Source organism: Sciurus vulgaris (genome assembly GCF_902686455.1).
Source record: "Sciurus vulgaris genome assembly, chromosome: 1".
In the NCBI taxonomy this organism is placed as follows: Eukaryota; Metazoa; Chordata; class Mammalia; order Rodentia; family Sciuridae; genus Sciurus; species Sciurus vulgaris.
The window spans coordinates 136,694,718-136,718,395 of NC_136461.1; positions in this window are offsets into that span (position 1 = coordinate 136,694,718).

Here is a 23,678-nt window from a genome sequence, read left to right on the forward strand (position 1 = left end):
GGGTATTTCTCAACCACACTAAGCATTCTCCTACCCCAGGACCTTTGCACATGATCAGGTCATCTTTCTCTAGATATCCCTGCACTCACTTCCTTCATATCTCTGCTCATCTGCCACCTAATTCGTTGAAGAAGTCTTTCCTTACCACCCTATTTAAAAGAGCAAGACTTGTCCTCTTCTCTTCAGCACTTTCTCACCCTGTTTGTGGCATTTTTTCATCATCTGAAATGCTATTATTTCATTACTTTTCCATGATCTGTTTGCCTCCTAGAATATGAAAGAAGTGAACCTGTTCCCTTATGAAGTTAGGAACTTTGTCTCTCTTCTTCTCTGATATGCCCTTAAAGAACAAAATAGCAACTAATAATAATAAAGACTTAATCCAAATGTGTTAATTGAATTAATTATTAGGGCATTGTCAATAAGTAATTTCTCAAAAAAATAGAGCTCAAAAATGATCATTTATAGGTAATCATATTCTGGATTCAAGCATCACATTCCTCAAAGAAGTTCCAAGCTCTTGAGATGCTCCTTTAAGGTTCAATTTCCTTCCCAACATCCCATTTCCTCCCCTCCTTATAGATTTTTAAGTGATTACTCCTGCTGATAGAAAGGGAAAAAGAAAATTTTTAAAATGTCTTGCTGCAGAGGGAGGGAAATGAGGGGACATATTTGAGTTATGTGGAGGTTGGCTCAGCCTCTCCCCTTTTTGGTCACCACGTCTAGCCCCATTCCTGGTAGGTGTGAGGTGCTGCATCAGCTTTACCAAGCAGAAGGAAGAAGGAGACAACTGGAGGTGACAGGGAGCTCAGTACAGCCACTTGCTCTGGTTGTTCCCACCTATTTCCTACACCTTAGGAATGTCTTCAGATCAAAAGGAAAACACAGATTTTGCTTCCATGCCATTATACTTTAGAATCTAATCAAGTTAAAGGGAATTATGACAGTGTCACATTACTATGACCTGCAGAAACTGACCCTTGGAAACCTTAGTAAAAAATTAATGTTTAAATGTTAAAATTAATGTTGAAGGATTCTTGATGTTTTTGATAATTTTGTCAAATCACCAAACCTCAAAGACATGTCTTTGTAAGTGCTTTCCCTTTACTTTTAATGTGAATATCAAGAAAGCTGGACATAGTGGCCCACTCCTGTAATCCCAGAGACTCTGGGGGCAGAGACAGGAGGATTGCAAAATTCTAGACCAGTCTCAGCAATTTAGTGAGACCCTGTCTCAAAGTAAAAAGTAAAAGGGGCTGGGGATGTGACTCATTGGTTAAGCATCCCTGGGTTAAATTCTCAGTATCAAACATAAATACATAAATAAATAAATAGAAAGTCATGGTGCAAATTCTTCTCTTCTTTAGAAATAAGATATTTTATATTTATAAGAACAAATAAATATGTATCTTATATTTAAAAGAACTTATTAGCTGCATCCCCATAAAAATATGCAACTGATAGAGATTAACATTGTTAAGATGTGCCTGTGAAGCAAATACAACTTTAAAATAAAGTCTTTTAAACAGTTCTGATAAGAATGTGAATGACTTGGAATGTTTTAATTTTCCAGCCTATTTACTAGGTTCCTATAGTCACGTTATTAAATACAGATTTATATTTCTATAAAACTATAGAGTGAATATCCAATATATAGCAAGATAACAATATATTCTGCAACTTACATACTTTTGCCAAATATTTATAAATCTCACATAATAAAAATAGCATGTTGCTGTCGACATTTCATCTCTCTAAGAATTGGCAGAGAAAATAATTGAAAGATTTTGGAGAGGTATTTTCTTTGGTCTTGGAGTCAAAGACAGATGGAGCCCCATTGCCTTGGAGGATGAAAGAAGGAAATAGCAGTAACAGAGATCATGAAATCAGAGGAAGAATTCACCTTGTGTGAAATATGACGAGCTAGGTTTTCTAGATGTACCTGGAGTATAGATTCAAATAAGATACCCAGGTGTAGAAATATAGAGTTCGGTTGGAAAAAGAATATAGTCAAATGAGATAGAGATTTGTGATTCTTCTTTTTAATCTTTTTTTAAATTAAAATTTTTATTTTTACAGACTGCATTTTGATTCATTGTACACAAATGAGGTGCGACTTTTCATTTCTATGGTTGTGCATGATGTAGATTCACACCATTCATGTGATATAGCTCAGTTGGTAGAGTGCTTGCCTCGCAAGCACAGGCCCTGGATTCATTCCTCAGCACCCCCCCAAACAACAACAACAACAACAAAAGAACATGTTGAGGAGAGATTTGTGATTCTTTTATGTTGAAGAGTACCTTTAAAACACAGTTTGGAGAGTCACAAAGGCCTAAGGTTAGAATGTTTCAGAATCTGAAACAGTCTCCATATTTTCTAAATTACTGGTTTAAGTTGAGTCATAATTATATAATTCAGATAGAAAATAATTAGCTCGGAAAGACATCTAGAATACAGGAATTTTAAAAAGCAACAATTGTTCACCTGAAGAATATTGTATGGCATAAGGCAGTGCCTAAAACAATCCATCAGTTACCAAATTACCTACATTAGGGAAATAGGCATCATTGTGAATAATTACTTGCTTTGGAAACGTTTTCTACATTTTGACTCTCAACTGTGTATACACCAGCCAATTTATTTCTTCCTTCCAGAATGTGCATTTAATCAATGTTTACAACATGTAGACCACAAGAGACTTGGTATGAAATGGGAGATTAAATTTTGAAATTTGTTTCAATAAACAGATGAAGGTTTAATCATTTTGTTGACTTTTAATGTTGATTTAATGGGAAGATATTTGGGGATCAGATGTTAAGACAAATATAAAAATGAGACTGAGATGTATGTTTCTAGGCAAATCAATAAAATATTTACAAGTATTTTGCAAGGCTCTTCATTACGACTTCCTTTCTAGTTCTGAATCATATTTTATCAATACAAGAAACTCCAATATCATAAAATAAAAATAATTGCACTTTAGTGATACTAAGTGAGTCCTAAATTGTAGGAGTAGAGAAAGTAAAAGACTATTATTGTTCTGACTCATCCAGATTTGTGAGAAAGAGTTTTCTTTTTGTGGACATTAACTGAAATCTTCCCCCACCTTCTTCAAGGGTCTTGGATCCATGGACCCAAGTTGCCTGCAGACAATTGGTGACTGGTTCAGAATGAGCAAGTGACTCAATCAGACCTAGGGAGAAACTGGGAGATTTGGGCTAAGTTTCCTAGAGAAATCCTCTTGTTCATTTTCATTATTTTTGAACAACCAGAAGCAGTGAACTTGCTGCATGAACTTGTGCCCTCGGAGGGTAAACTTGGAGCGAAGGGCACATGGAATAGAGTTGGGACCTGGTAACAATATTTGAGACTTGGTTGTTTATCCTGAAGCCAGCCCTGTCTGTGATTTTTAAATTTTTAAAATTTTTATAGTGATGGTGCCTAGATTTTTTTTTTTTTTTTTTTTTTTTTTGTATCCTGAAATCAATTTGGGGAGGATTTTAATGTATTTCATCATTGTAAGTCTGTAAATTTCTTCAGTGATAGAATTATTTCATGTTGGTGATTTTGTTTTTTCCCAAGAATTCTTGAACCCCAAACCAAGGAGAAAAGTCACTTCTCAAAGTCTTAGTGCCTACTAAGCTTGATCCTGCCCTGCCTAATTTTGAGTCATTGCACAGCTCTCAGCTGGTTTAGATGCCTCTATACACAAATAGACTTCTATGTCCCTGTGGGCTTTAGTTTAATACTTTACTTAGGGACCACATATTGCAGCAACTGAAATCCTGTGGTCCCCTGGTGTATTCTGAGAAGAAGTCACACCTCTCTACCTGATGCTGCATGGTCCAGTGCCTGGATATTTTTGTGACGTATGTGGGGACATCAGCTGAACCATTATGATTTCTCAGAAATGATTTATTTAGCTTGTGTTCCCTCTGTCTCTTCTTCTTTTCTTCATTTCGAGGATGAAGAGGTAAATGTAGACTCTGCACAATCCTACAATCTTCACCCTTATTTTAAGGCCCATGAGCTGCATTTCTGTTCAACCCAGTATTGCACTAACGCTGTGTGAGTGTGAGCTGCCTAAATTTAGATTTGTGTCCAAGAAGACTACAAGAATAACCCTTCATTGTTGGAAAACATTTTGCCAAAACTTTATAGTCTAAAATCAGTCGTAGGAAGTAGATGTTCATGCCTTTGATTTATATATAAGGCTACTGAAAATCAGGGAATTGGAGAATAGGAAAGAGTTCTTTAAACACCACAGTCTTTGCACCTATCATGATTTATCAGTATAATTTTGAATAGCAATGTACTCAGCAGATGTAAGGTACTCAGCAAATGCCAGCTCAGGCCATGGACCACCTCTGCCACTTCCAAATGGGTGTGCCAGAAAGGATGATCACACCCTGTGCCTAGGTACCCCTACTCCTTTTTCATTCTTCTAACTCTCTCTCTCTCTCACCTCATCTGAAGAGAAAGAAATGTGCAAATTGGCATACTTAAGAGCTAGCCTGTACAGACACGTGTGTGCACACATACAAAAACATATGCTTAAGGCCTTTAATTTCATTGCTTTTTTGGACCTCTGTTTCCATATTGTTTTTTCTAACTGAGACTTAGAAAGGACCCTAGTATGGAAGTCTTGGCCACTGTGAAGATTTGATGCCCCAACTGGGACAGGGGAGGTGTGCAGGATGGGGCCTGAAGGTAACATGGAGGGGTTTAGTCAGTAAAAAGTTTATTAAAAGTTTTGTCCATGGAAAATTCCAAATCTTTGTGGAAGCCTGCATCCTCCTTTAGATGTGAAGAAAATATCAGACAGTAATTGGCTGCTTACACATATTAGAATCTGTTATTAGTTAATAAAATATGTCCGTGTTTATTGCTATTTGGGACAATATGTTGTGTCATACCAAATATTTTGTAGTAAGTCCAAGCTGCCAAGAAAGGAAAATCCCAAAGTATATTTTTAATGTGATCTTAAGCTGTGTGAAATTTGCTGGGGTTTTTTGGGCTGTAATTTGAACAATACAGCACAAGTTCTTTCCCAAAAGCTGGGAATGGGTGCACCTCCTATATCCTGCCTCCTGCCCAGGTGAGCTTACCTATGGTCAGGTAACAGTGCGGTCAACTTTCAGAAACTCTCTCTACTCACTCTTCTGCCTGAGGACTGAGTTGGAAATGAACCTTGATCCCTTCTGGGGGAAATGTCCACAACAACATTACACCAGCTTTCCTTCTTCCTTGTTTATAAACCTCTCAAACATGACAGCGGTTCCCAGGAAATGTATCAGAAGATGTTGCTCAGAGAAATGTCTGACAGTATATCACCTGTCATCTTACAATCTTTAATGTCTTGTTTGAGGAGATTTTTAAACATTTGAAAACTTTTATTTGGTGTTGAGTAATTTTTTAAAGAATATATCCTCTCCAGCATAGTGACTGTTTTAGAGGAGAAACTTCTTTACTGTGTCTGTGTGAAGACCCTGAAATTTCCAGGGGAAGTTTGGGAGTGGTTAAAGTTGAGCAGGGCGTACATGTATGATTACACGAATGGTATGAATCTACATCATGTACAACCATAGAATCACAATGATGTACCCCATTTGTGTACAATGAATCAAAATGCAGTCTGTAAAAAATAAAAAATTAAAAAATAAATAAATAAATACAAATAAATTTTAAAAAAAAGCTTGGCAGGGGAGGTTGTGCTTGGGAAAGTAGGTTTTCCTTGTAGTTCAAACTATGCCTGCTTGGTGGTTGAATTTCTTCTGCTTTATAGTTTTTAGGGTATACATATATGTCATATATATATGACATATATGTATATAGGATATATATATATATATATATCTTTATCCTAAGAGGATAAATATACATATACTTGATCTTTTCTCTTGCTTTCTCTCTCCTACTCACTTTCTCTCTCCTCGCTTTTCCACTCTCTAGCGCGGACCCTTTCTCTTTTCTTCTCATTTTCTCTCTTACCCTGCAGGGAGACACTCTGTTTGCTTAATAAACTCCCTTATGTGAAAAAAAAAGATACATATACTTATTATATATACATATTTATATATATTTATATATTATTTACATGAATCATTTAATTGGAATTAGAAGCATGCAAGGATACATGTCAATGTCTTTATGCTCCTTGGTAAAGTGTAATTGTTATATGTTTATGCTACAGTAGGTACTCTAAAACTGAAAGTTGTTTGTTAGCTACTTGTAGAAACTTTTCTATAATAAATATAACTTGCCATCCATGATTTTGAGACACTATTTACACTGTAGAACCTGTCACCCAGGGGTTGTGATACACACACACACACACACACACACACACACACACACCCCAGATGTTTTGAATAATACTTTCAAAATATCCATGGCCAAAAGTTAAAGAAAAGAAAAGAATCCCACCAGTTGTACACTTGCTTGTCATTTCTCAGTGAGGAGCTGGAGTGGAGGTACTACTTTTGAGGATTAGTGAAGAAAAAAAAAGTGATCAATATTTTTCTTCCCTCCACTTTTTGGAAAGAAGATACTGAAGTATTGAATTCAATTTTTTTTCTTCAACCATTATTTATTGAGTCATCAACTTTCATATTCTTCCCAAGTTTTTCTCAAACTCAAGTCCTGAATCCAACTTGACATCTTCCTCTTAATGTTCTGTTAGCACCTCAGACTGTTCTTGCTTCCAGACTATCTTCTCCCAGGTGACCGTAAGCAACTGGCAGGTGCCACCATCCACCTAGATGGACAAACCATGCTTCTGTGAGTTGCACTTATTCCTGAATTTTTCTTGCAGGTCTTCTCTAAACACTCACTGCTATCTTTTTGGGTAAGGCTATTGTTCCAGGCTGCTCCGACATTCATCTCAGCAAATCTCCATCTGCTTTTTAAACCAATGATAGTGAGTTCTGAACATTTGAACCCATTTATGCCAACTTAGCTGTGGCTAGTCAAAGGAAGACACCAGATGTGAGAGAGTGAGAGCAATAGCAAACCATCTTCTCAGAGCCACTTCTACCTACATCCATTCTACGGGGTTCTCCAGGGGAAACTCATCCAGTGTTGGAGTCCTCAGACAACCCTACCAGGACTATGTCCTCCCGACTGCTCTTCTTGGAGAGCAAGAAATAGGAAGGCTAAAGACTCTCTGGGCCAAAGGATTCCAGGGAGAGCAGCAAGTCATTCAGTGGGAAATGTGAGGATTCATTGCTACATTCAGAAAAGAGTAAATATCCACTTTCATCTCTCCATAATTTCACATGCTGCCACTAATTTATTAGGACTGTGACTGCAGGTCAGGGGCAAAATGATACAAAAAGCAAAATGGTCCAAGTTGTAGTTTGTTAACATAGAATATAGAAGTGTGATTCAAATGTGATTTATAAGAAATCAATATTTTGAGATCTTTTTATATCTAATTTCTGGGATTTATAGATTTGTATATGTTAATAATTTATCAGGGTTGCTGTCTCGTCCAGCGAGTACAATGAAGACTCGGCTCTCAAATGAAGTTTTAAGGTCTTTATTTTTATGGGAGAGCTTCTGAGCCGAGTGCCTGGTTCTTCCTCCTCCTCCACCGCCGCCGTCTTCTTTTTCTTCTCTTGTCGCGCAGCTCTCTCTCTCCTTCTTCTCTTGTCGTGCAGTTTTCTCTCTCCTTCTTTTCTCTCGTGCAGCTGTCACTTCTCTCTTCTTCCTCTCTTGTCACGCCCCGGCCGCCTCTCCTCTTTTCTCGTCCCGCAGCTGCTGCCTGCCCTCCTTGCCTGCTTGCTCTGCCTTGCTTGCTTCCCTTGCCTGCCTAAAGTACCCAGCTTTATGGGATATAATAGCCAATCACCTTAATGGGTCAGGCATTTGGCTCGTGGAGACTTAATGGTGGGTAATGAGGACCTGTACTGATCACGAGCTAAGCACGGAGGCGGAGGAGATCAGTCAGCCAATAGAAAGCACTTGCAGCTGGGCTTCTCGGCGCCATAGGGCGAGGCCAGCCACCACTGCAGGCCCTACAGGGCAGTGGCCCCCAATAGGTTGCAGGTATAGGTCAGTTGGTAAAGTGCTTGCCACCTAAGCACAAAGCCCTGGATTCAATCCCCAGCATGGTAACAACAACAACAACAACAAAAAAAAAAAAAAAAAAAAATTATCTATTTAACTGACTTCAAGAAATTGTTAAATATCCTCAAAGTATTAATCAATTCATGTGTCTTAAAAAACGTGGTTGGTTTTCTTTCAGATTCAGTCAGTCTTGATTGTTCTCATGAGTAATTTATAGTAATTTCTTTTTTATTGTCTCTTAAAATGCACAGCATCTAACCATGCTGAATTTTAAACATTTCATCCATCTGCAAGTTCATCAAGAGTCCTTTCTCTTCTCTGCCTCCCATTCTGGGATTAACCCATCCCTGAAAGATGAAGATAAGAATGGTTAACAGTGCGGGTTTCTCCAAGACTCATGGACATTATTCAATTTTATTTTATAAAATGAAACTAGACTTGCTCTGTCTATTTAGTCTTTTAAAAAATAAGCTTTATTGTATATATTTAATGTATTCAGTGTGATGTTATAGGTTATATAGAGTGAGTAAGAAGTTTATGATTGCAAAGCAAATTGATGAATACATCATCTAAAATAGTTATGCTCTTCAGTTGTTGCTGCAAAAGAGCTACAATTTAATCATTCAGTAAATTCCTGAATACAATTCACTGTCATTAACTACAGTCCCCATGTCATGCATAGACTCCTAACTAGACCTCTAGACTTGTTTGTTCTATGTATCTGCTGCTTTGCATCCTTTGAGTTACATCTCATTTCACCCTTTTCCCCTCTGTTCCTGCTCCTGGGAACCACTGTTTTTATTTTTTATCTCTGTTTTTTATTTTTTAAAGAAAGATTCCACATGCAGGTGAGAACGTGCAGTACTTATCTTTACTTGACTTATTTCACTTAGTATAATGGGTTCCAAGTCCATCCATAATGTGGCAAATGGAAGAATGTCCCTTTAAATGCACAATAATGTTCCATTGTATATACAGGCCATATTTTCTTTATCTGTTTATCCATCAGTAGAGACTTCTGTTGTTTCCAGATATTGGCTATTGTGAGTAATGATGCAAAGAACATGGAAATGGACTTTGTCTTATGCACATTTTCTCTTTAGAACATGCACATCTGCCTCATTGCATAGAGTATTCTGCAGAGGGGAGGAGAGATTCATTGAATGATCCTTCCAGTGCTGGGTATATTATTTTACCTTTTATTCATTGATTTTTTGCAGTGCTGGGGTTCCAATCCAGGGCCTCATGTATATAACACAAGTGCTATCCCACTGAGACACATTCCTGTTCTAAGAGAATTCCCCATAATTTAAAATGAACTGTACTAGAGATACACTTTAAATATCTCTGTTGGGAATGGAACCCACACATGCCAGGCAAGAGCTCTACCGCTGAGCCTCATCCCAGTCTTCAGTGCCAGGTATTTTAGGGGAAAAATTAGATGATAATTGTAATAACTTCCTCCATGTCAAAACTACCTCCTGAATAAGTAATTTCTCTGACTCCCAGCACGTGAAATTGTGGAGACGAAAGTGGTATTTACTCTTTTCTGAATGTAACAACGAATCCTCACATTTCCCACTGCATGACTTGCCGCTCCCCCTGGAATCCTTTGATGCAGTGAGCCTTTAGCCTTCCTATTTCCTGCTCTCAAAGAAGAGGAGTTGGGAGGACTTAGAGCATATGCAAATCATCAACTTTTGAGCAACTCATCGAAAGTCCACAGAACTTGTGAAAGACAAACAGAAAACTCCAAACCATCAACCCAGCCCCACCTCCCCCCACCTTCCTAGCATCTCACCCTTGTCACTGATCCTTCAGCTTGGCGGGTTGGGATGTTTCTGGAGCACATTACTCCAATCAGTAAGTTTCTGCTTCTCTGAGCCTTGTGTCTGTGTTTTAATATTGTCATGACACTTGTCACTTTGCTCAATCTGATGTCTCCATCCCAACACTGATCTAGATTGAAGGGGAAAGATGTACCATTTGTGAGTCTTATACTTCAGTGGAGATCCAGGGGAATTGAGACTTAATTTGGACTTTGGATGCCATTGCATTTTTTTTTTTTAATGTACAAGCAGATTTGTGTTCCTTTAAATGTACTATAATGTTTGTTGCTGTTTCTAATTTACAAGGTTAAGTTTTCAGAGGCTATTTTATCCAGGGACTTGCCTAAAATTGTGGTAATTGATTCCAGATGAAGAGTGAGCCTGGAAATGATTCTGTGGCTTGAATTGTGAGACTTCACATAAATGTGGATAAATAAAATGAAATTTAATACAAAAATCATACAGTTATGTCTTCCAATTAAGAAATTTTATTCAAACAAGGCACAGAAAACACTTTCTCATTGCTAACTTTAAGATAAATAATACACAATTAAAAGCAACATTTTAAAAGGTAAACCTCTTGTATTAGCTAAAATCATCATGAAAATCAATAAAGTGATGCTGTTTAATTGTATTTCATTGTATTTCTAGCTTTTAAGACTAAATTTAAAAAGCTGTCTTGTCACCTCCATTAATGGTAATAAAACGTGGTAGCCTCTATTAAATGTTTACTGGGCAGGAGTTTGGCGTTTTGTTTACATCATTTGATTTAAACCTCATAATAGGTGCTCAAGTGAGAATTATTTTCTTTGCTTTGGGAATGAGAATGTAGACCAGCAGTGGTGAAGGTGACTTGCTCAGGGTGTTTCTGGATGCAAGGACAGAGAATGACTCCAGATCTGTGTGACCAGAAAGTCTATGCCTGTGCTGCCTGCCACCAGCTCACCTCCCTCACCTCCAACTCAGGGGTGAAGCATTCCAACACAAACTAACTGAGCTCTGTCATTTTGGGGCTTCAGTACATCTCCACATCAAAAACCTTCCTTGATCACCTTGTGTATTCAGTCACTAGATGGGTAGACTTAAAGAGATAAAGGATTTTCTTTTTTTTTATTATTTAAACAAGTGGGATACATGTTGTTTCTCTATTTGTACATGGAGTCAAGGCATACCATTTGTGTAATCATAAATTTACATAGGGTAATGTTGTTTGATTCATTCTGTTTTTTTTTCCCCTTCCCCCGACCTCTCCCACCCCTCTTTTCCCTCTATGCAGTCCTTCCTTCCTCCATTCTTACCACCCTCCTTATCCCTAACCATAAACCTAACCCTAACCCTAACGCAAACCCCTCCTACCCCCCATTATATTGTCCTCATCCGCTTATCAGCGAGATCATTCGTCCTTTAGTTTTTTGAGATTGGTTTATCTCACTTAGCATGATATTCTCCAGTTTCATCCATTTGCCTGCAAATGCCATAATTTTATCATTCTTCATGATGGAGTAATATTCCATTATATATATATGCCACAGTTTCTTTATCCATTCATCAACTGAAGGGCATCTAGGTTGGTTCCATAATCTGGCTATGGTGAATTGAGCAGCTATGAACATTGATGTGGCTGTATCTCTGTAGTATGCTGATTTTAAGTCCTTTGGGTGTAGGCCAAGGAGTGGGATAGCTGGGTCAAATGGTGGTTCCATTCCAAGCTTTGTGAGGAATCTCCATACTACTTTCCAGAGTGGCTGCACTAATTTGCAACCCCACCAGCAATGTATGAGTGTACCTTTTTCCCCACATCCTCGCCAACACCTATTGTTGCTTGTGTTCTTGATAATTGCCATTATAATTGGGGTGAGATGAAATCTTAGGGTAATTTTGATTTGCATTTCTCTTATTGCTAGAGATGTTGAACATTTTTTCATGTATCCGTTGATTGCTTGTACATCTTCTGTGAAGTGTTCATTTCTTAGCACATTTGTTGATTGGATTATTTGTATTCTTGGTGTAGAGGTTTTTGAGTTTTTTATAGATTCTGGAAATTAGCGCTCTATTTGAAGTATGAGTGGCAAAGATATTCTCGCACTCTGTAGGCTCTCTCTTCGCATTACTGATAGTTTCCTTTGCTAAGAGAAAGCTATTTAGTTTGAATCTATCCCAGTTATTGATTCTTGCTTTTATTTCTTGTGCTATGGGAGTCCTGTTAAGGAAGTCTGATCCTAAGCCAACAAATTGAAGGTTTGGACTTACTTTTTCTTCTATAAGATGCAGGGTCTCTGGTCTGATTCTGAGGTCCTGGATCCATTTTGAGTTGAGTTTTGTGCAGGGTGAGAGATAGGGGTTTAATTTCATTCTGTTGCATATGGTTTTCCAGTTTTCCCAGCACCATTTGTTGAAGAGGCTACCTTTTCTCCATTGCATATTTTTGGCACCTTTGTCTAGTATGAGAAAATTGTATTTATTTGGGTTTGTGTCCATGTCCTCTATTCTGTACCATTGATCTTCCTTTCTATTTTGTTATCAATACCATGCCATTTTTGTTACTATTGCTTTGTAGTATAGTTGAAGTTCTGGTATTGCAATACCCCCTGCTTCGCTCTTTCTACTGAGGATTGCTTTAGCTATTCTGGGTTTTTTATTCTTCCAGATGAATTTCATAATTGCTTGCTCTATGTCTGTAAGGTACACCATTGGGATTTTAATTGGAATTGCATTGAATCTATAAGAACTTTAGGTAGTATGGCCATTCTGACAATATTAATTCTGGCTATCCAAGACCATGGGAGGTCTTTCCATCTTCTAAGGTTTTCTTTAATTTCTTTCTTTAGTGTTCTGTAGTTCTCATTGTAGAGGTCTTTCAACTCTTTTGTGAGATTGATTCCCAGTATTTTATTTTTTTTGATGCTATTGTGAATGGGGTAGTTTTCCTAATTTCTCTTTCTGAAGATTCATCACTTATGTATAAAAATGTGTTGGATTTATGAGCATTGATCTTGTAACCTGCCACTTTACTGAATTCACTTATGAGTTCTAAGAGTTTTCTGGTGGAATTTCCAGGTTCCTCTAAGTATATAATCATATCATCAGCAAATAGGGATAGTTTGAGTTCTTCTTTTCCAATTTGTATCCATTTAATTTCTTTGGTTTGTCTAATTGCTCTGGCTAGAGTCTCAAGAACGATGTTGAATAGAAGTGGTGAAAGAGGGCATCCCTGCCTTGTTCCAGTTTTTAGGGGGAATGCTTTCCGTTTTTCACCATTTAGAATGATATTGGCCATGGGCTTAGCGTAGATGGCCTTTACAATGTTAAGGAATGTACCCACTACCCCAATTTTTTCTAGTGTTTTGAGCATGAAGTGATGCTGTATTTTATCAAATGCTTTTTCTGCATCTATTGAAATACTCATGTGATTCTTAACTTTTAGCCTGTTGATATGGTGAATGACATTTATTGATTTCCGGATGTTGAACCAACCTTGCATCCCTGGGATAAAACCCACTTGATCGTGGTGCACTATCTTTTTAATATATTTTTATATGCGATTTGCTAAAATTTTGTTGAGAATTTTTGCGTTGATGTTCATTAAGGATATTGGTCTGAAATTTTCTTTCCTGGATGTATCTCTGTCTGGTTTAGGTGTCAGTGTGATACTGGCTTCATAGAATGAGTTTGGGAAGGTTCCCTCCTCTTCTATTTTATGGAATACTTTGAGAAATATTGGAATGAGCTCTTCTTTAAAGGTTTTGTAGAACTCGGCTGAGAACCCATCTGGTCCTGGACTTTTCTTTGTTGGTAGGCTTTTGATGACCTCTTCTATTTCATTGCTTGAAACTGATTTATTTAAGTTGTGTATGTCCTCCTCGTTCAGTTTAGGTAATTCATATGTCTCTAGAAACTTGTTGATGTCTTCGAGGTTTTCTGTTTTGTTGGAGTATAGATTTTCAAAATAGCTTCTGATTATGTTTTGTATTTCACTCGTGTCTGTTGTCATATTTCCTTGTTCATTCCAAATTTTAGTAATTTGAGTTTTCTCCCTCTTTCTCTTTGTTTATGTTGCTAAGGGTTTATCAATTTTTTTTTTAAAGAACCAACTATTTATTTTGTTAATTTTTCCGATTGTTTCTTTTGTTTCAATTTCGTTGATTTCAGCTCTGAGTTTAACTATTTCCTGTCTTCTACTACTTTTGGTGTTGGTCTGCTCTTATTTTTCTAGGGCTTTGAGCTGTAATGTGAAGTCGTTTATTTGTTGATTTCTACTTCTTTTGTTGAATGGGCCCCATGAAATAAATCTTCCTCTAAGTACTGCTTTCATAGTGTCCCAGAGATTTTGATATGATGTGTCTTTGTTCTCGTTTACTTCTAAGAATTTTTAAATTTCCCTCCTGATGTCTTCTTTTATCCATTCATCATATAATACTGTATTATTTAGTCTCCAGGTATTGGAGAAGTTTCTGTTTTTTATTCTGTCATTTATTTCTACTTTCAATCCATTATGATCTGATAGAGTACAAGGTAGTATCTCTATCTTCTTGTATTTTCTAACAGTAGCTTTGTGGCATAAAACATGGTCTATTTTAGAGAAGGATCCATGTGCTGCTGAGAAGAAAGTGTATTCATTCTTTGTTGGGTGGTATATTCTATATAAGATGGTTAAGTCTAAATTGTTGATTGTTTTTAATATCTATGGTTTCTTTATTCAATTTTTGTTTGGAAGATCTATCCAGCGGTGAGAGAGGTGTGTTAAAATCACCTAGTATTATTGTGTTGTGTTCTATTTGATTTCTGGAATTGAGAAGATTTTTTTCACGTACATGGATGAGCCAATGTTCGGGGCATAGATATTTATGACTGTTATGTCTTGCTGATATATGCTTCCCTTAAGAAGTATGTAATGTCCTTCTTTATCCCTTCTGACTAGTTTTGGCTTGAAGTCCACATTATCTGAAATGAGGATGGATACTCCAGCTTTTTTGCTGTGTTCATGTGCATGGTATGTTTTTTTCCCATCCTTTCACCTTTAGTCTATGGGTATCTCTTTCTATGAGATGAGTCTCTTGTAGGCAGCATATTGTTGGATTTTTCTTTTTAATCCAATCTGCCAGTCTATGTCTTTTGATTGATGAGTTCAGGCCATTAACATTCAAGGTTATTATTGTGATATGATTTGTATTCCCAGTCATTTGACTCATTTTTGTTTTATTATGTGATTTGGTTTCTCCTTTATTTGACTATTCCTTTAGTCTAGTTCCTCCCATTGCTGATTTACATCGTTGTTTTTCATCTCTTCCTCATGGAATATTTTGCTGAGAATGTTCATCGTTGTTTTTCATCTCTTCCTCATGGAATATTTTGCTGAGAATGTTCTGTAATACCGGCTTTCTTTTTGTAAATTCCTTTAGCTTTTGTTTATCATGGAAGGATCTTATCTCATCGTCAAATCTGAAAGTAAGTTTTGCTGGGTATAAAATTCTTTGTTGGCATCCATTTTCTTTCAGGGCTTGGTAAATGTTGTTCCAGGCCCTTCTAGCTTTTAGGGTCTGGATTGAAAAATCTGCTCATATTCTTATTGGTTTCCTCCTGAATGTAATTTGATTCTTTTCTCTCATGGCCTTTAAAATTCTGTCTTTATTTTGTATGTTAGGTATTTTCATAAGAATGTGCCTTGGTGTGGGTCTATTGTAATTTTGTGTATTTGGAGTCCTATAAGCCTCTTGTACTTGGTTTTCCATTTCATTCTTCAGATTTGGGAAATTTTCTGATATTATTTCATTGGATAGATTGCTCATTTTGTTTCTCTAAGCCTTCCTCAATTCCAATAATTCTTAAATTTGGCCTTTTCATAATATCCCATAGTTCTTGTATATTCTGTTCATGATTTCTTACCATGTTTTCTGTTTGGTAATCTTTGTTTTCAAGATTAAATATTTTGTCTTCAATATCTGAGGTTCTGTCTTCCAGGTGTTCTATCCTATTGGTTATGCTTTCTATGGAGTGTTTAACTTGGTTTATTGTTTCCTTCATTTCAAGGATTTCTGTTTGGTTTTTTATTCAGTATCTCTAAGTCTTTATTGTAATGATCTCTTGCTTCCCATATTTGCTCTTTTAACTGTTGATTGGTGCAGTCATTTAATGCCTGCATTTGCTCTTTCATCTCCTCCTTCAATTCGTGAATTTGCTCTTTCATCTCCTTGTTTACTTGCCTGATTATTTTAATTCTGTACATTCTGAACTCCCTTTCTGATATTTCTTCTGCTGTGCTGTCATTGGGTTTTATTGGTAGAGTATCTAAGTTTGTTTGGGACATTTTCTTCCCTTGTTTTCTCATATTGGTCAGATGTCAGTGGGACTCTGTGATATTGCAGATTTCCTCTATTGGTTTATAGTGTCCCTGTAGATTTGCAGTGTATCACCTCTCAGCCATCAGTAGCCTGAAATTTTGGAGTAACTTGATAATGCAGTTCTTCCAAAGAAAGCTGCCTCTAGCCCACTACTGGTTCCAGGGCATGGAGCTGGCTCTGTGTGGAAAGGCTCTCACTGGGGGGCCTGCTCCATGAAGCTGGCTGTATGGGAGGAGTCCACCACTGGAGTGCACACGGCTGCCTGGGGAAGACTCTAGCTGCCTGCCCTACTCTAATAAGCCACCCGTATCTGGGCCTGCCTCCCGGGCTGAGCTTCACCGAGTGGGGGAGACATACCCCATGGCTCTATTTTAGTCTGAGTCTCTCAATGCCTCCCCTTCTTGAATCCTGGGTTTTGGAGCAACTGGAGATGCAGTCTCCCTGTAGTCCACCATCTTGGATCCCCTGTGGAAAAAGCCTGTGGCTGGAGTGGGCAGGGCCACCTGGAGAGGTCTCTGGCTGCCCTGCCCTGGTCCCAGAGGCTGCTTGTGGATTGGAGCTCTCCGCTGGCTTGGGGACTTGTAGTTGGCTCTGTGTAGAAAGGCTCTCACTAGGCGGTCTGCTCCAAGAAGCTAGCCTAGAAAGGTGCTTCCCACTGGAAGGAGCCGGGCTGTTTGGGGAAGTCCCTGGCTGCCCTGTCCTGGTCCCTGAAGCAACTTGTGGGCCAGAGCTCGCTGCGCTGGCTCAGTGACTTGGAGCTGGTTCTGTGCAGAAAGGCTCTCACTGGGGTGCCTGCTCTGAGAAGCTGGAGAAGCTGGCCGTGTGGGAGGAACCCACCCTGGAGTGTGCAGGGCTGCCTGAGGAAGACTCTAGCTGCCCTGCCCTACTCTAATAAGCCACCCGAATCTGGGCCTGCCGCCCGGGCCGAGCTTCACCGAGTCGGGGAGACTCTCCTCGTGACTCTATTTTAGTCCGAGTCTCTCAGTGCCCCCCCTTCTTGAATCCTGGGTTCTGGAGCCACTGGAGATGCACTCACCTTCTAGTCCGCCATCTTGGATCGCCCCCGGATTTTCTTTTATTTAGTGTTCCATTTATGGACTCATCTTTCTACGTCCTCTGTGACAAGCAGAGAGGAAATGAAATTGTATCTGAGGCTTGTGTTTAGGCAGCTGGCCCATACTTTGCTGGGCAGAATTACCACAGGAGCCAGTTAGAATGCATATTCCAGAGTATCAGCCCAGAGCAAGTCTGAGTTGGGACCCATGTGTGAATTCATTACGATTGGCACCTATTTGATTCTGCTATAGATGTGGTTGAAGGGACTGAGAAACACTGCTGAGTCTCTAAAACCATATTGTCCCACAGCAATGTAATGTGGGTTATGAACAATTTTTTGAAATTGTGGAGTTGTCACATTCCATAAGTAAAAAGGAACTGGTAGAATTATTTTTAATAACGTGTATCACCTATGCATTCAAGTATTATTTAAAGTCGGAATCAAAATATAAATTATTAAATTCTTTTTAAGTTTCTTTTCATACCAAATCTGCTGAATTTTGTATTTAGGGTACTTCTCAATTTGTCTCTGCCACATATTAAGGGTTCACGAGATTCACGTGGCTGGTGTCTGCCATAAAGGAAGGTGCAGGTCTGGAACTACAGAGAGGGTCATAGTCAAAATTTGGTTTTCAATGCAAGTTCAACTGAAGGTTGCATGAGTCACCAAGCATGTCTTCAAAACAATTGCTATCACACTAACTGGAGCTAAGCATGAAAAAAAATTAATATAAATCTAGAGGTGCCTCCTGGAGGTGATACAGAGAAATAAATGAAGTAATAGCATAGAGAAGCAAGGGGGCCTTTGATAAAGTTAGGGGAATACTCCAGTGTCCAGAGCCCAGGGGCTAGCCTACAACATCTAGGGCACTCCTGGGCTGGGGAAAGCTGTAAGATAGGTGCATGTGTTAGGGAAGCTAGATAAATTTGGTTATGTGTACAATGAGGGAATCAGAAAAGATTGTCTCTAAATCCTACTCATCACTAAGATGAGATGATTCAGTAACTATCAGGATCATACCATGTGCATATTCATGAAGAATGGTACCTTTTTTCCTCTCTGGGAAACATTTCTATTGCATGGTTGAGTCCTGTCCAATCCTGGTCTTTTGGAATGGAACTTTAACATGTGGTATCCTCTGCTAAGATCGATTTATGGAATGTGAGTTTTGAACCCACATCTAATTCTAATTCTTTAAGGGCCAGATCCCTTTACCTGGAAGGCAATTTTATGTTGCACTGACACAGAAGGCACTGTAGGTTTGAAGTGGGGATATACAGTTGATTACCACAAATGATATAAACGCATGGCATGGTTTTTGAGTTTTACAAAAATTATTGTTTTATTTTGTGCATTTGAAGGACATGAAAAGTTCAAAAGCACCAAAGTATAAACCATTGACATTGAAATTTGTGATTCCAAACATTTTGAAGTCTATGATTAATTAAAACTTTGAATTCATAATTAAATGGTAGTTCAGGAGGCTTGAGTTTGTTGGTATATGCAACATCATGGACCAATACATCCCAATGGCTCACATATATATATATATATATATATATATAGATATCCAGATATGCAGGTGCATAATCAAACCATCATTCTGAGTTTGTTTTTACTATGACTACACCAGGTACATTGGTTAAAGTGAAGTGAAGTAAGAAGCTAGCAGATATGATACTCACAACATTGAAGAGAAATAAAACACAAAGAATAAAAGAGCATATTTACCAAACTCTCATACTTGACATAATAAGTACATGAAGGGTTCAAGAAGGGGGAGAATATTTCAGGCTCACATAGATGCATCATGATTCTTAGAGTCTGTGGAACTTGATTTGAGCTTTTGTTGGTTGGGTTAAGTTTTCCAATACTATAGCCATAAGCCCACTGCATAATCCAGTAGGGTTTCTTTCAACAGTTGGGTGGAACACCTGAAGGCGTGGTAGCTGCCATATGCTGTTGATATCCCAGGATATTTCAAATTGGTGAATGTGAAATGGCAGGAGGAGAGTCTCTATTCTAGCTCTGGTAAGCCAGGATGATATACCTAAGGCTCAGAATAGCACATGGAGATTTCTCCGCACCAAAAGGGGACAACTGGGTGATCTCCTCTACACAAAGGGAGGATGTGGTCTAGCATGTTCTGCATCAGTAGATATAGTAGAAGAAAGAAGAGGGGAAAGTATAGATTAGAAACTCAAGTTCCATGTCTTGATACAACTGCAAATTTGTATATGGTACTATTGCTCTTCATGGGTAGTCAACTGTACTTTCTTGATTGTAATTGTTACTGAGATCAGTAAAAATACAAATTAACTAATTCCTTGGCAATAAAAATACTAATTAAAATGCCTTATACTTATAAAATCCCTTATGTTGGAGTGTTCACTATGATTCTGAGAATAATAATTGTTAACAAACTATGGTTTTGTTTAGAGATAAATTTTCTAAAATCTACAGTTCACACATGGATTAATGAGACCCCTCGAATCTCATAGATGTATTAAAAACGTTTGGGAGGTTCTTTTCTTTGGTGCATATAAATATTCCATAGGTTCAAGTTTTCTTCGAGCACAAACAGGATTGGCATATGAGTCTATTATCATGCTTTGAGATGCAATGGGTTGGCACAGCTACCCTTTCTTTAAAATGTCTTCACTGTCTCTACCATGGTGTATGATACTCCTTGGTGATTCTTCCTCCTCCTCCTTCTCTTCACTCTTCTCTCCTCTTCATTCTCCTTTTCTTCTTCCTCTTCCTCCTCATTCTCCTTTTCCTTCTTTTCTTACTAGACCCTGGAAAACACCCATCAAATGTCAGCATTTCCTATGTGGGATATGACTTATACACATTGGCAACATAAGCATATATTTCAAAGTCATACTTTATATTAATTATATAGTCAGTTCTAGGTGGTATGAGATTTAGGAAATAAATGTACACTTTGCAGAGAGAGTAGCTGTCAATAGGAATCGAAAGCATAGGGTATTTGGTGGGGAGAAATTGCAAGCTGGGGATTGGGAGTAACTAGGTGGAGTTGAGGGTATGAGGAGTTGAGTTTGGGAGGTAGACAGTAATGGTGGAGGAGCAGTTGACTCCAAGAAAGGAGAAATATACAAAAAAGACATGAAGTAACAAAAGGGCAAACATCGCTTAAGGAACAAACACTACTTATCACCTACAGTGTTTGTTTTGTTGCCAGGAGGTAGGGGAAAGAGTCTTATGACTTTTTTTATTCATTGTGTTTTCTAAAAAGAAATTTTAATTAGGGAATCTCAGAATATACAGAATATTGAAAAAGAAGAATGAATGTCAAAGAAAAAGGAAGAATATTAAAAGAAAGGTTTGAAGTATAAAGCATATAGGAAAGGGTATTTGCAAAATCCTGCATGATTAATAAATAAGTTAATTCTATTATAAGCTTCCTGGTGGCAAAAACAAAAAGGGGAGTAGGACCACTAACATTGAAAAACAGAGAGACAGTTTGCCAATGGAGTCTCATAAACTTTTCTTATGAAATCTCATAAAGTAGATGTTGAATTAAGAAGCAGTTAATAAGTAAAATCTAAGGGTCTCTTATCAGAATATATAAAGAACTGTCATAACTCAACAACATAAGGCAAAACAACCCAAATAAAAAATAGGCAAACAAATGGAATAGTTTCCCAAAGATCCACAAATGGCTAATTACCATGCAAAAAATAATCAGTGTCATTAGGCATCAGGGAAATACTAAGCAAGACTAAAATGAAATACTACTTCATGCCCACTAGGATAACTCTAATAAAAAAATGTATAAAATAATGTTAGCCAAAATATTGAATAATTGGAAATTTTGAGCATTTTTGGTAGGAATATGACACTGTACATCCATCCTGGAGAATGGTGAGATGGCTTCTTGAAATAGTAAACATAGATTTACTTTATATTTCAATGAATTGATACATTCCCCAAATCACTGAAATCTGAAATTTGATAGTTAAACAAACACTTGTACATGAATGTTCCTAACAACTCTATTCACAATAGTCAAAAGGCAGAAATAATCCCACCTGTCTATCAACAAACAAATGGATAAACAAAATGTAGTGTATCTATACAATAGAATGTCATTCAGTCATAAACAGAATGATGTTCTGACACTTTCTACAACATGGATGAACCTTAAAAACATAATGCCAAATAAAGGAAGCCAGATGTAAAAGGGCACATTCTGTGTGACTCCATTTACACAGAATATTTAATACAGTTAAATCCAGAGACAGAAGGTAAGTTAATGACTGCTAGTGAATGCAGGAGAGAAACTGCTTCATGGACATGGGGCTTCTTTTACTGGTCATGAAAATATTTTGGAATTAGATAGATATGATGTTGAATATACTAAATGTCAAATTTTTAATTTTATAGTATGTGAATTTTACCTCAATGAGTGTAAAAAGTGGACTTTGGGCTATATAGATAAATGAAGGTGCATTGGCTTTGTGCAATCCTAGGAAATCTCACAGTCTGGATTTTGTTAGAAAGTTGAGCTGTTGAAGGCTGTAGTCTTGAACAGGAACATGGTGTACAGGATCTCATGTTGTTAATGAAGGGGAGAACTATGTTTGAAACACCTGAACAAAGATTTGAGTTGACATAGTCATGAAAAATAAGATGCTGATCAAAACTGTTACCTGAGCAGATGGCCCATCCTTTATTCAAAATAATTATGGGCCAATGATGTTCGCACATGCAGAGGCAAGTTCTGTCTCTGGATTCATTTCAATGCATAAATCAGAAGATCATTAAGTCTTCAATGTTATATAAAGCAGAGCAATGGTTTCAAACTATGTGAGGGAGAAAACACATATCAGAGTAATTTAAAATTTATACAAAATATCATGTTTGATTTTCCAAGTCTTCATTTCTCCAGGTGAAAACACTGTCATAGAACTTGAATATCATTTTTATCTTGGAAACATTATAAAACAAAGCCCATACAAAAATATGAATATGCTCATCAAGTATAATTCTGAGCATTACAGCTTCCTTATCTTTCCAAGCAGGATCAAAGAGAGATAACTTAATCTTCTTGGTAGAGTTGTATATCATATCACTAAATTTCAGTCAATATAACATTGCAAAAATAAAGATTAGGACTTTACAGGTGTGTCTTGAGCCTTCTTTTAACAATAGCTGCTTACCAGTATGGTTCCTTTTGGAAACAATTCCAGTTTGTAAGAATGAAGCCGTATTTTCTGAATAGAAAAGGCTATTTAATAAATCACTATAGTCAGTGGTTTATAGATCTATATTATAATTTAATTTATTATGTTATAAAGCAGAAAATATTCTTTGAACTGTCATTGCACATATAAATTTAATTATAAAAATGGATGAAAAACTCACTCTCACTTCCACAGTGTGTCCCAAATTATCTGCAGATTCAGAAACACTGATAAATATGATTTGCAAACCATAATTTCAGGTCACTGAAAGCCTATGCTTTGTAGGGGCTTAAAATAAGAAAGTCAGGTGTTTTTTTTTGTTTTTTTGTTTTTTTTGTTTTGTTTTTTTAATTTTTTTTCTTTCCTCTAACTTTGTTGCCTGGGCTGATCTGAAACTCCTAGTTTAAATGATCCTCCTGCATCAGCCTCCTGAGTAGCTGGGATTATAGGCACTCAGCACCATACTCTCAGAGCTAGTTTTAAGTGATTAATATTCACCTTGGGTAGAATAATGGAACAATATACTATTTTATCGTCTTTGTTATTAACATTTAATCTGCCATGACACAATTGATATAATCTATGACTCCTATGATCACATTAAAGAACAAGCTCTTCAGAAATTTCAAAAGGGAGAGCTGCCTATGATACTCATACATCTCCAGATGTTGAGCTTGGCCATCTATCAAAACACCTTAGGGCAATTGAGAAAAATAAGAACCCTGGGGTCTTGTGCCAAGAGATGATGATTTAGTAAGCCCAGAGAAATTATAATGCACTTATTTCTGCATTAAATGGAACTGTCTTTGAGACCACTTTTTTAGGATATTGCTTTTTTTCTCTTTTAAGTTTTGAAGTGGAAGGGATGACCAATTCATGTTGCAAATTATGTTGTATTGTTCTTAACACATTTATACAGAAATTGAACAAAAGTATAGTAATAATCAGTTATGGATCAGTTGTGTATAAAAACCTTTTTGGATTTGGTGTAGAATATTGATCTAAAAAAACTACACAGGCAATTTTTCAAGGTGTTATCCATAATTCTGTACCATGTGGTCAACATTTTAAGTCTTTAAGTTGATTTTACTGTCTCTCTTTGATCACAAGAAATCAGGACTAATGTTCCCCAATGTGGATTTATTGTGTGTTCAAAGTCCATGGATGTCAA